General features: G+C 49.6%; 1 long non-coding RNA gene across 1 annotated transcript; it reads left to right on the forward strand.

The window, feature by feature from the left end:
- The first annotated feature begins 348 nt into the window (after window positions 1–348).
- On the forward strand, window positions 349–4,566 carry LOC142931126 (uncharacterized). Its single transcript, XR_012947146.1, has 2 exons — window positions 349–729; window positions 3,683–4,566. It is a non-coding gene; the product is annotated as an uncharacterized LOC142931126 (long non-coding RNA).
- The last annotated feature ends 9,363 nt before the right edge of the window (window positions 4,567–13,929 follow it).

A 13,929-nucleotide genomic window follows, 5' to 3' on the forward strand; every position in this document is an offset into this window, starting at 1 on the left:
AAGCGGCGTTCACGGCCACAGCAATGATCCAGACTTGGACGAACGACGACTTCCCGTTTTGGGAACGTTCATCATCATCATCACGCTTCTCTCCCCTCCGCCGCCCTCGACACCCGCTCACCCACTCACTCACCCACTCACCCGCTCACCCGCTCACTCACCCACTCCTTCACCCGCTCACTCACCCACCCACCCGCTCACTCACCCACCCACTCACTCACCCACTCCTTCATCCGCTCACTCACCCACCCACCCACCCGCTCACTCACCCACCCACTCACTCACCCGCTCACTCACCCACTCACTCATCCACCCACTCACCCACTCACCCGCTCACTCACCCGCTCGCTCGCTCACCCACTCACTCACTCACCCGCTCACTCACTCACTCACCCGCTCACTCACCCACTCACCCGCTCATTCACTCACCCACTCACTCATCCACCCACTCACTCACCCACTCGCTCACCCACCCACTCGCTCATCCACTCACCCGCTCGCTCACTCACTCACCCGCTCACTCACTCACCCGCTCACTCACCCACTCACTCACTCACCCACACTCCATCGATCCATCGATCGATGTCTATGGTATTGCGTGCCAGTGTCGCCCTCAGTCGAGCGGGCCATCGGTGCACAACCACAGCACAGGGGGCTTGCAACAACGACACTGGGCAGGAGGAGCTGCGTGTGAGGACACACACTCAACCCCACGGGACCCCATCTGTGGTGAACCCCTTTTTACACTGCGGTGAAATCCCTGCATACTGTGGTGAACCCCCTTTACATTGTGATGAACCCCCTTCACACTGTGGTGAACCCCTTTACTTTGTAGTGAACCCCCTTTACACTGTGGTGAAACCCCTTTTACTCTGTGGTGAACCCCCTTCACACTGTGGTGAACCCCCTTTACTCTTTGGTGAACCCCCTTTACATTGTGATGAACCCCCTTTACTCTGTGGTGAACCCCCTTACACTGTGGTGAACCCCCTTTACATTGTGATGAACCCCTTTACTCTGTGGTGAATCCCTTTACTCTGTGGTGAACCCCCTTCACACTGTGGTGAACCCCTTTACTTTGTAGTGAACCCCCTTTACACTGTGGTGAACCCCTTTTACTCTGTGGTGAACCCCCTTTACACTGTGGTGAACCACTTTTACTCTCTTCTTTGGTTCTTTCGGTAAAGTCACGTAAAATGAGAATAAAATAATAAAATAACACAATAAAATTATCACGACGTTTCGGCCACAACGCAAGCGGCCGTCTTCAGGTGAAAGGTACAGACCTGTCGGGACGACAGAGCTTCAATGAACGATGTTAAGATTCGTAGCGACTTTTAAGCTGGTTGGGAGAAGTGAAGCACCTTGACAAAGGGGTTTACATATCAATAGCTGAGAGATTAGCTTGTGACTGGTTACGGAAATGGCTATGTTAAAGTCAAAACCTACACATCCACAGAGGCAACTAGTAATTTAGCATTGAAATAGCTAAGGGATTAGCTTGTGCAAATAGCTGAGGGATTAGCTTGTGACTGGTCACAGAAATAGATGTTAAAGTCAAAACCTACACATCCACAGAGGCACCTCGTACATGGACGCCAAAGGGGGCTGCAACAACTCACCTGTCATATTGAGTTGAGTTTTTACTCTGTGGTGAACCCTCTTCACACTGTGGTGAACCCCCTTTACATTGTGATGAACCCCCTTTTACACTATGGTGAACCCCCTTTTACTTTGTAGTGAACCCCCTTTACACTGTGGTGAACCCCTTTTACTCTGTGGTGAACCCCCTTTACACTGTGGTGAACCACTTTTACTCTCTTCTTTGGTTCTTTCGGTAAAGTCACGTAAAATGAGAATAAAATAATAAAATAACACAATAAAATTATCACGACGTTTCGGCCACAACGCAAGCGGCCGTCTTCAGGTGAAAGGTACAGACCTGTCGGGACGACAGAGCTTCAATGAACGATGTTAAGATTCGTAGCGACTTTTAAGCTGGTTGGGAGAAGTGAAGCACCTTGACAAAGGGGTTTACATATCAATAGCTGAGAGATTAGCTTGTGACTGGTTACGGAAATGGCTATGTTAAAGTCAAAACCTACACATCCACAGAGGCAACTAGTAATTTAGCATTGAAATAGCTAAGGGATTAGCTTGTGCAAATAGCTGAGGGATTAGCTTGTGACTGGTCACAGAAATAGATGTTAAAGTCAAAACCTACACATCCACAGAGGCACCTCGTACATGGACGCCAAAGGGGGCTGCAACAACTCAACTGTCATATTGAGTTGAGTTTTTACTCTGTGGTGAACCCTCTTCACACTGTGGTGAACCCCTTTACTCTGTAGTGAACCCCCTTTACTCTCTGGTGAACCCCCTTTACATTGTGATGAACCCCTTTACTCTGTGGTGAACCCCCTTCACACTGTGGTGAACCCCCTTTACTTTGTAGTGAACCCCCTTACTCTGTGGTGAACCCCCTTTACTCTGTGGTGAACCCCCTTCACACTGTGGTGAACCCCCTTTTACTCTGTGGTGAACCCCCTTTACTTTGTAGTGAACCCCCTTACTCTGTGGTGAACCCCCTTTACACTATGGTGAACCCCCTTTTACACTATGGTGAACCCCCTTTTACTCTGTGGTGAACCCCCTTACTCTGTGGTGAATCCCTTTACTCTATGGTGAACCCCCTTCACACTGTGGTGAACCCCCTTTACTTTGCAGTGAACCCCCTTACTCTGTGGTGAACCCCTTTACTCTGTGGTGAACCCCCTTCACATTGTGGTGAACCCCCTTACTCTGTGGTGAACCCCCTTACTCTGTGGTGAACCCCTTTACTCTGTGGTGAACCCCCTTCACATTGTGGTGAACCCCCTTTACACTGTGGTGAACCCCTTACTCGGTGGTGAACCCCCTTACTCTGTGGTGAACCCCCTTTTACTCTGTGGTGAACCCCCTTACTCTGTGGTGAACCCCTTTACTCTGTGGTGAACCCCCTTCACATTGTGGTGAACCCCCTTTACACTGTGGTGAACCCCTTACTCGGTGGTGAACCCCCTTACTCTGTGGTGAACCCCCTTTTACTCTGTGGTGAACCCCTTTACTCTGTGGTGAACCCTATTTAAACTGTGGTGAACCCCCTTTTACTCTGTGGTGAACCCCCTTTACACTGTGGTGAACCCCCTTTACACTGTGGTGAACCCCCTTACTCTGTGGTGAACCCCTTTACTCTGTGGTGAACCCCCTTACTCTGTGGTGAACCCCCTTTACACTATGGTGAACCCCCTTTACACTGCAATGAACCCCCTTTTACTCTGTGGTGAACCCCCTTCACACTCCTGAGTGGACACCGCTAATTCCGCTCCTGCACCGGGACATGAAGTCGAACCTGAGCCCTCTGGTTTACCGGACTGGGGCGCTAACCAACAAACACAGCGGTGGCAGCATCGCAAAATAAACTGCGAGATAGATTTTGTCATTTTATTATTTTCATTTTGCGACACGTGGATACGCATCTCGCTTCCAACAGCCCTGAATGTCTTTCATCTAACTCACAGTCACAGTTCGATTCTTTCCTTTTTAAACAGCTCTAGATAGTCTGGACTAAAATACATATTTCTCATCGCTGTTTTACGGTTGAGTATTAATGTGACGACAAACCTTTCTGGCAAACATGCAGCAGGACGTCCATGGCGACGACAAGACCACCGAAGGACCGAGGAGGATGGAACTCTGGGGGGGCTTACCGACGCCCCCCCAACCCTGCTGCAGAAATCCACCGTCAGCAAAACCGGGATCTGACCAACCGAGGAAGATCCTCGCGCTCCCTCGAATCGGATCCCGGCCACCCGCGTGGAAGATGTCGGGACACCGAGTCTCCACGAATGGAAACAAATTAACGAGAGAGTCAAGCTTGCGACTGCCGCTGTGGTGGTGGCGGCGGGGAGCGGTGGCGTGGCGCTATGCCGCTGCTGCGCTGACCGAACCCGGCGACGCGAGTTCGATTCCCGCTCACGGCCAACACCGGTGACGATTGTCTGAACCGGTCGTGGGCCTCCCCTAGGTCGACTCGGCCTCAAATGAGTACCTGGTGCGTTGTGTGTAAAACATCGCCGCCGGGGAGACAAAAGCGGCCGGGTGTGGTTGCTTACCACCCACCCCCTCGTGTGCCGTGCCGGCCTTCATAGGTGCTCGCTAACAGTACTTGCCCCTACAGTCTATTACAGGCTAATCGGAGCATTCGACGGCCACCTGAAGCAAATCCACGTGGCTTACTCCTGAAGCAGTCGAATGGATATCGAATCGGAAGAAGAGGAGGATGATGAAGAAGATGAAGAGGAGGACGATCAAGGAGAACAGAAGAGGAAGATGATGGTGCGTCGAGTGGCTTTGAGATTTGTGTCAGGAAGGCGTCACACGCACACACGCACACACGCACGCGCGCGCGTAAACAAACATTTAAGTTGATGTAACTCGACCTGATATTGCGATGTGATGGCACTACTGCTATTGTCATCCTGGTGGCTGAGAGATTAAATGTTCTTCACTCAAAGTACAAACGTTATCGTTGGTATGTGTGTGGTATTTCTTTTTTTTTAGAGAAAATTGGAATCAGGGAGAAACCAATGCAGAATATTAAAATAATAAAGTTTAGCAATTTTATTTAAATAACATTTTAATTAAGTCAAACTTATCCTATTAAGTGCTTAGTATCCTATTGAGTGCATCATGTTTCATAGCCTTGGGCGCGTCATATATCGGCCAGCTTCATATTAAAGTTATTTTATCAAAAGTATGTTTTTTTTTTTACAAAATGATTAACAGACATGTTACACGTTGTTGTTCTCATACGTATGCCAAATCTGTCATTCCACAAGATAATGAAATTTCCATTTACAGCTCCAGCAGAAAGCAGCGTTAGCTGTACCATTGCTCCGTGTCAGAGAACTCAGCGTGGGAGATTATGATCTCGGTTGTGAAGAGAGTTGTATTTCAATCGGGAGAATACTACCCGCTACGGCCGACGGATTTGAAACGTTGACGCTGACAAAGGCAATTTGAACGCTAAGCTCCGTTTGGAATTGCATCTGAGCGACATACATCGGGAACACGAGGACTGAAAAACAAATTGGAGACGCCACGTTGCCATCGAATAAAAAAAAAACGAAGTGGGCCTTCGAGACAATTATATCGCGAGAAGGGATAATGCTAGGTGACTGCTTATTTAATTACCACCGCGGCACCTATCCCTCTCGGATCGCTCGCAAAAAGCGGCAACGACCCTTCGCCGTTGCGGAGAACGCCCCCGCGGAAGCGGATCTCTCAGAGCTACCGCTGAGAACCATGCACGTGACCTCTCTTGGTCCACACGGTCCACGGCGGAAGTTTCTCAGCCCTCGGACGATGGACAACTGATGTTCTTCCTTCTCAGAGCTGGGATTCAGCCAAAGTCAAAATCTAAATTTAAACATCTTTAACGTCTTGATTTAAAGCTTTCGTGACTGCAGGGATTCATATTCTTGGTTCTTTCGGTAAAGTCACCACGTAGAAGGGAAACCATAAAATAATAAAAATATAAAACAATCAAATTCGCACGACGTTTCGACTGCAACACAAGCAATCATCATCAGGCGTGAAAACCATAGCAAGTAAAATGTGAAAACCACAGCAAGAAAAATGTTTTAAAAAATTCTTGCTGTGGGGTTCACACCTGATGATGATTGCTTGTATTGCAGTCGAAACGTCGTGAGAATTTTATTGTTTTATATTTTTATTATTTTATTGTTTCCCTTCTACGTGGTGACTTTACCGAAAGAACCAAGAATATCTTTAACGCCATTTATTATTTGTAGCGTGCCGTACGTGTCGACGGTACTGGAGCGCAATTGACGTTTGAGACAATTACTCAGAGAGGAAGTGATCGCAGACCAAATTCAACGTTCAGAAACCATAAAAAATAGGAAAGCTAAAATGTACTTAACAGTAATGGGTTTTCTTGTGCAGTGTTTGTTTGAATGGGCTGATACCATCAACTCACTGCCCTTGAGGATCTGGCGTAGGCAGTCACCACAAACTAAACTATTTTTTTTTTTCATTTTACCAGGTAAAGGCCACTGAACTGTTTGCTCTTTGTTCAGAAGCGATCGGCTGTCACAGATGGCAGCTCAACGGAAGTGGCTTATCACGTGGAAATGTAGAGCAGCCAATTACTCTAAACGCGTGGTGATGTTGATTCTAAATGTGGAGGGAAAAACCGGAGGACCCGGAGAAAAATCCACACGACCACCGGGAGAGAGAGAGAGAGACACCGCAAACTCCAAATATACGGCAGCAGGCGTCACGGTCGGGGTCGAACCCACGACCTCCTGCGTACCAGGCGAGGTAGTTAACATCTCCTAGCCACCGTGGAGATGGGCTAAATGATGAGGGGAGGGCGATTTCCAGTTCTTGAGAATGTCACGGAAAGAAGGGGCCACCGAGAGGAGAAGACATTTTTTGTTCAGGCGAATCATTTTTCTCCAAATCCATTCGCCTGGACGCGCGGGGCGGGGATGATGCTGTGAACGTGTCCCCCGGGTGGACGTGTTTGCTGTATACGGACTTTGGACGCTGATAGCACCATTGGTATAAAATGGGAAAATGCGAGAAAATATAAAAAAATATATACAGACATATATAAACCTTGACTTAAAGCTTTCGTGACTGCAGGTATTCATACTCTTTGGGTCTCTCGGTAAAGTCACGTAGATAGAACAAATAATGTGTTGCGATCGAAACGTCGTGATTTTTTTCCCATCTACGTGACTTTACCGAAAGACCCAAAGAGTATATAAAAATAAAACCCAAATAAAAAAATACAAAAAACCCAAAATCGTTTGTTCGGTGCCTTAAAAGCCCCACCGCGCTGTGACTTGAGACTAATTATTGCGATGGCCCGCCGCGGAGAGCCTTATCTTAAAACGCACACTCATGGGCACGCTTGGGAAAGCGTTTGCAAGTAAATCGAACGCGTCTCTGTAATTGTACTTTAAATTTAACCCCGGCCCCCCACCAGCAAGACGTCCGATTTCGACCGCGGCTCCCCACAATCCCCGCTGTCCCTCCACGGCAGACTCACTCCGGAACGTGTGGCTTTGACGGCCCCTTCGATCAGACTCACTCCCGTCGTGGGTCACTTCACGGGCGAGTAATCGCTCTTCGATCTTGCTTCGTCTGTCGCGCGACGCCACCGCGACGGCCCTAACGTCTGGCGCGCGACGGCAGTGGCTATGAGATGTTAACTCCCTCGCCTGGTATGCAGGAGGTCGTGGGTTCGATCTCGACCCTGACGATGCCTGCTGCTGCTGCTGTATATTTGGAGTTTGCGGTTCCTCCCTGCCCGTGGTTGCGTGGATTCTTCTCCGGCTCTGCAACACACCGGGTGTGCTGGGCTAGTGACGAATTGGCACGTTCTGTTTACGTGACAAACCTTACTAATCGGCTGTGTCGGGTGGTGGCGGGTTTAACGACACATTTATATACATTTATATATTATGAACGATATTGGTCGCGAAAGCCCGCTACGTGTTATATATGTCGCTGTGTGCCAGCGACGGTGCATGGGTTGGCGCCCCGTTAATTCCAACAATGACGAAAATACTCGGCTCCCCAATCTGTGTTGGGGTCGCAACGCGCGATTTTTCGCCACAGTGTCAGGACGTTTCGCTTTGCGCCCCGGGGAGCGCCTTCAGCAACCGAAATGGCCTGCTGCCGGCACGCGGGGCGAAACGTCGGGACATCGTGGAGAACGGCACCTCGACACGAGCCCCCCCCGAAACACACCGGCGTAGAAGCGCGGCAGCAGCACCGCGCGACGCTGTTACGCACGCAGGGCAGTTCCAAACAGATCGTTAGCGATTCATAATTAACGTAGAGCTCCATGCCAATCCACTGCTGGACGAAGGCCTCCCCGTGACATGTCGCCAGATGGTAAAGAGTAGGGGAGCAGCGTCGCCACTGACGTCAGCCGTGCCCGGGAATCGAACTCGGATCGCCCGGGTTCAGGGTTACGCGTGTGCGTTAACCACGGCCCCATCGACCACTCCGTCTTCTTCAGCATGATCCAACCATGCAGTATTTGGACGGACGCTTTGAACGCGTCCGTCATTCTCGCCGGGGTCACGTGCGAGGGATGAAAGCGTTCGCCAAAATAATGACCCCGCGAGAGTCTCAGGGGGACTTCCACAAAGCTATTCTAAACATTCGGTGCGGCGTTGCAAGTAACTTTTAAATGAACGAATGGTCCCTGCGTATTATGACACTTATTACCAAAGCAGACTTAGCGTTTTCCACTGCCAGCGGTTTTAAAACAAAGACCCTCCCATTAAGTCCACGACTCAAGGCGTGACGCGAAACGCCGCATTGCGAAACCACGGAGAGGAAGTATCGCAACACGGGCGTGCGCCGCTTTGGTTCGCGGGGGACGTAGTCGTAGTAGCAGGGTGGTGGAGGCGACGGATAACGGGAAAGGAACGAGGGGTGGCCGGTGCTGCTGTCAGCGACGTGAGCGCGTGGGGGATTGGGGGGGTTCAGGCGATGCAAGTCGCAGTGGTGGCGGTGTTCATCGTAAAGCAGCGACGTTAAAGGGGGGGGGTGGGGGGGGGGGGGGGACGTGTAATTCGAGGTGTCGCTGTGCATGGCTCCATGTGGCGATGAGTCACGAAGATCTCCCCAGGTGCCCGCACCGTTCACCAACTGGACCGCTTTGGGTGCAATGTGCCGTTAGCGAGCGCCTATTATGGCCGCTGTGTCACTTGGGCCCGGTGGTTCAGAGCTCAGAGCGGCTGAGATGGCACCGCTCAGATGGTGATTCGAGAATCCAGGCAGGGGGCGCCGTGGTGGCGAGATGTTAACTCCCTCGCCTGGTATACAGGAGGTCGTGGGATCTTCACCCGACCGTGACGCCTGCTGCTGTATATTTGGAAAGTTCCATGTCCTCTCTCACCCCGTGGTCGCGTGGATTTAGTTTCTCCGGTTTTTTTTTCCCTCCACGCTTAGAAACACGCGTTTAGAGAATTTGGCTGGTAAACATTTCCACGTGGTAAGCCACCAAGTTGAGCAATCATTTGTGGTCAGGTCGCTTCTGAAAAATAGCTTCATAGCTCAGTCAGCCTTACCTGGTAAAATAAAATAAAAATAAAATAATTTAAATAGTTTAGTTTAATATCTCTCGCTGTGGGTTTGTCTACGAGTTGTACGCCGTCTACTCGGTGAGAAATGAGACCATGTCCGACTTTGTGAGGTTTTTGTTTATCTCTCTTTACGTCTCTTTCGCAATGTTTATCATCTCGTATCGTCAGCCTAAGCTGTTGTTTTCTTTTTAATGCCAGACCTGCGCATCAGAAGATGATTGTCCGCACAGCTGTGTGGAGCCAATTGAACCGAGGCTTGTACAAATGCGTAGCCCATGCAGGTGCGCGATCATAATCCATTAATACGCAGGCTCGCACGTGTTTATGTATGTGTACTTTTATTTTGTTACTGCCGTTCCGAGGCTACGTTACAAATAAGCACCTGCTAAAATATCACGAAAAGTACTCCACACACGCACACACACACTGTACGTGTAGTGGGCTTAGAGGCTTGCATTTTACAATCGCTGCGCGCGCATTAGCTGGTGAGCGATCCATCGTGTGCAATGGAGCCACGTGCTCGGGGGGTTGTGGCCTTGTTATGACGCTATAACTTGCTTGAGTGTGACGCCACAATCATCGGCAAGCAATCGCACGTGGGCCCCCCTCGTGTTGTGAACGCGGTGAGAGAAGAACATGAAAAGCCACTCTGCGGAAATCGTACACCGACCGTGTTGCGAAAGAACTCCGCTGTGGAGTGAGCCATCACCGTCGTTCGTTTCGTGTTTTCTGAAATATTTCAATTTCACGGACAAAACCATCGTGAAATGCCATTTTTGCGCGCAGCGGCCAGTAGTTCGAAATCGTAATTAAAGTGGGAAATACGCACTATTTCGTTCATTCAAATGCTGATTCTATATTTGAAATCGTTATTGAGGAGTAATTTACGGCTGACGGCAAATATACTAAGCCGCAATTTTCCCGCAATTACGCAGCAATTTCGGGAATAAAAAAAAGTTCCGTGCCAATTGTTATTTATCTGCTGAAGGGACGAAAGCTTCAATAACAACCGGCGCGTCGTCAGCTTGGTGGTGGTGCTGGGAGTGGTGATGATGGAGGGTTCTTTAATCACTCAAAATTGGCCAGGTTGTTAAGTGGACTACACCCCCCACCGCCACCCCCCCCCCCCCCCACACCTCCTCGACCGTAAATCATAATTGCTGTAGTTAATTTAATTGTTGGTTTCGAGGCCGTAACCAGGGTGAGGTGGCTTCCCATTGATTTTTCTCCGGCCACGTTTTTCTGTGACACCGTCACTGGATGGAGGATGGCTCCTGGATTAATTTAGGTCTGCGGCCTTTGGGATGTAGTGGTGGCATAACGTCAGTGATGAACCCAGCAACCTCCGTTTGTTGTCACCCCCCCCCCCCACCCCCAAATGTTATCTCCGTTTGCGCTCTCGGCGTCGTGGTGACACGAGATAAAGTATCCCTCTCGGAACGAGTACTCGAGAACAAATTAGCGACGCCACGTTGCCTGTGAATACAACGAAGTGGCCCTTCGAGATAACTATTTCGCGAGAAGAGATCATGCTAGATGGCTGCTTATTTAATTACCACCGTGGAACTTGTCCCTCTCGGATCGCTCGCAAAAAAGCGGCAACGGCCCTTCGCCGTTGCGGAGAACGCCCCCACGGAAGCGGATCTCTCAGAGCTACCGCTGAGAACCATGCACGTGACCTCTCTTGGTCCACACGGTCCACGGCGGAAGCTTCTCAGCCCTCTGACCGCTGAGATCAATGTTGCTCGGACGATGGAAAACTGATATTCTTCCCTCTCAGAGCTGGGATTCAGCCAAATTGTGTGGAAATCAAATTTAAACATCTTTAACGTCATTTATTATTAATAGCACGTCTCCTATAGCGTACATCTTGATGTGTGAGAACACAATTGACATTTGAGACAATTACTCAAAGTGGAAGTGATTGCAGACCAAATGCAATGCTCAGAAACCATTTAGACAATAATATAGGAAAGCGAAAATGTACTTAACAGTAATAGGTTTTCTCGTGCAGTATTTGTTGAATGGGCTGATACCATCAACTCACTGCACCTGAGGATCTGGCGTAAACACAGTCACCTCAACTAAACAATTTTTTTTATATTTATCCAGGTAAGGCCTTCCGAGCGATGCAGCTCTTTTTCAGAAGCAATCTGTGCCACACATGATAGCTCAACGAATTGGCTTATCACGTAGATATTTATAGCTACCAAATACTCTAAATGCGTGTTTCTAAACGCGGAGAAAAAAACCATTGGAGGTCCCTGACAAAAAAAAAAATCCACGCGACCACGCGGAGAGAGAAACACGCGACTCTCCAAATATACAGCAGCAGGCGTCACGGTCGGGATGGAACCCACGAGATCCTGCATACCTGGCGAGGGAGTTGACACCTCGCCACCACGGCATCACCTGCCTACTTTCGCACCATACTTAGCTAACGGTGCTATTCGGGGGTGCAATGGTGCGTTGTCCTGTGGCTGTTATTGTGTTGTCTATTGCTTTGTGGTCATTTTCTTAGGTCGTGAGGGGATGACGGCCGTAATTATTTTTTTTTAAATTGCTTTGCTACATCGGCACCTCAGCCCCTTAAATCGATCTTCACCTTTCAATGTAACCCCAGCAAAGTGAAAACATTTCCCATTTCATTGACAGCGAATAGCTAGAGCGGGTCACCGTAGAATTATATATATATATATTTTTAAGATAAACTGACACTTCAACCGTTATTTGAAGCTTTACGTGACTGCAAGAATCCATACGCTTTGGTTATTTCGGTAAAGTCACGTAGGTAGAAAAAAAACAATAATAGATCACGAGGTTTCGATCGCCACACAAGCAACCGTCTCTCTCCCACCTAAATACGGTTGCTAGTGTGGCGATCGGGACGTCGTGATCGATTATTGTTTTCTAGCTACGTGACTTTACCGAAAAAAACCGACACTTACAAGAAAAGTGTTTTTTTTTTTAAATGCCGCTGATATTTTTTTGCCCACAACTGCTCCCTTCCTTCCTTGACCGATTGCGTCTGTCCATTCATCGTCACCTCTGATCTCTGGAATGTCGATCTCGCCGCTGCCGCTGCCGCCGCTTTCCGTCTCCCGCTGCCTCTGTTCCCTTCGCTCGGTCTCCACTCGGTGAGTTAATTTCATTTCTCGACCGTCATTCTCGTGGCGTGTCACTACCCGCGCCGCGGTGGCTAGGAGATGTTAACTACCTCGCCTGGTATGCAGGAGGTCGTGGGTTCGATCCCGACCCAGACGCCTGCTGCTGCTGTATATTTGGAGTTTGCACGGTGGCGAGATGTTAACTGCCTCGCCTGGTATACCGGAGGTCGTGGGTTCCATCCTGACTCTGTCGCCTGCTGCTCTATATTTGGAGTTTTCATATTTCTTCCCGTGGTCGTGTGGATTATTTTCCTCCAGTCCTCTGGTTTTTCCCTCCATATTTAGAAGCGCGCGTTTAGAGCATTTGGCTGCGATACATTTACACGTGATGAAAAGCCACTGCGTTGAGCTTTCATTTGTTATAGCTTCTGAAAAAGAACAGCATAGCTCAGTGGGCCATGTCGTGGAAAATGTAAAATATAAACTGCCACTCGATCTCTTTGTTTGCTTATTTATTTTTTACGGCTACTGACAAAAATTGTAATGTACGAGCCATGGCGGTTACAGAGCGTGGAGCGGATTGCCCTGGAGGCAAGCGAACAGACATGATATTGTTGTCCTTCCGATTAGCACGGGTCGGCCACGTGGGGTGCGAAAGAAGTTCAACATACGGACGTGCATACGAGGGGGTAACGCCAGCACGCAAAAGTTTACACGCGTCACTTCCTGGGGTTCGTTGCCGAGCGGACAATAACCAAACCCTACCCAGACCCCCTCGTGTGGGAAGTGAGCCAGTGTGTTGGTGGGTGGTGGTGGGAGGGGGGGGTAGAGAATTCCGAGCAAACCGTGGGCGGAAATTGCCGAGAGATTTTGGGCAATTTCGTCCAAGAGGGTGGTGCAGTGTGGTGTCTAGCGTGGTGAAGTATGGTGTCTAGCGTGGTGAAGTGTGGTGTCTAGCGTGGTGAAGTGTGGTGTCTAGCGTGGTGAAGTGTGGTGTCTAGCGTGGTGAAGTATGGTGTCTAGCGTGGTGAAGTGTGGTGTCTAGCGTGGTGAAGTGTGGTGTCTAGCGTGGTGAAGTGTGGTGTCTAGCGTGGTGAAGTATGGTGTCTAGCGTGGTGAAGTATGGTGTCTAGCGTGGTGAAGTGTGGTGTCTAGCGTGGTGAAGTGTGGTGTCTAGCGTGGTGAAGTATGGTGTCTAGCGTGGTGAAGTGTGGTGTCTAGCGTGGTGAAGTGTGGTGTCTAGCGTGGTGAAGTGTGGTGTCTAGCGTGGTGAAGTGTGGTGTCTAGCGTGGTGAAGTGTGGTGTCTAGCGTGGTGAAGTGTGGTGTCTAGCGTGGTGAAGTATGGTGTCTAGCGTGGTGAAGTGTGGTGTCTAGCGTGGTGAAGTGTGGTGTCTAGCGTGGTGAAGTGTGGTGTCTAGCGTGGTGAAGTGTGGTGTCTAGCGTGGTGAAGTGTGGTGTCTAGCGTGGTGAAGTATGGTGTCTAGCGTGGTGAAGTGTGGTGTCTAGCGTGGTGAAGTGTGGTGTCTAGCGTGGTGAAGTGTGGTCTCTAGCGTGGTGAAGTATGGTGTCTAGCGTGGTGAAGTATGGTGTCTAGCGTGGTGAAGTGTGGTGTCTAGCGTGGTGAAGTATGGTGTCTAGCGTGGTGAAG

This window comes from Petromyzon marinus, chromosome 49 (genome assembly GCF_048934315.1).
Source record: "Petromyzon marinus isolate PM22_M1 ecotype Great Lakes invasive population chromosome 49, UKy_Petmar_22M1.pri1.0, whole genome shotgun sequence".
Lineage (NCBI taxonomy): Eukaryota > Metazoa > Chordata > Hyperoartia > Petromyzontiformes > Petromyzontidae > Petromyzon > Petromyzon marinus.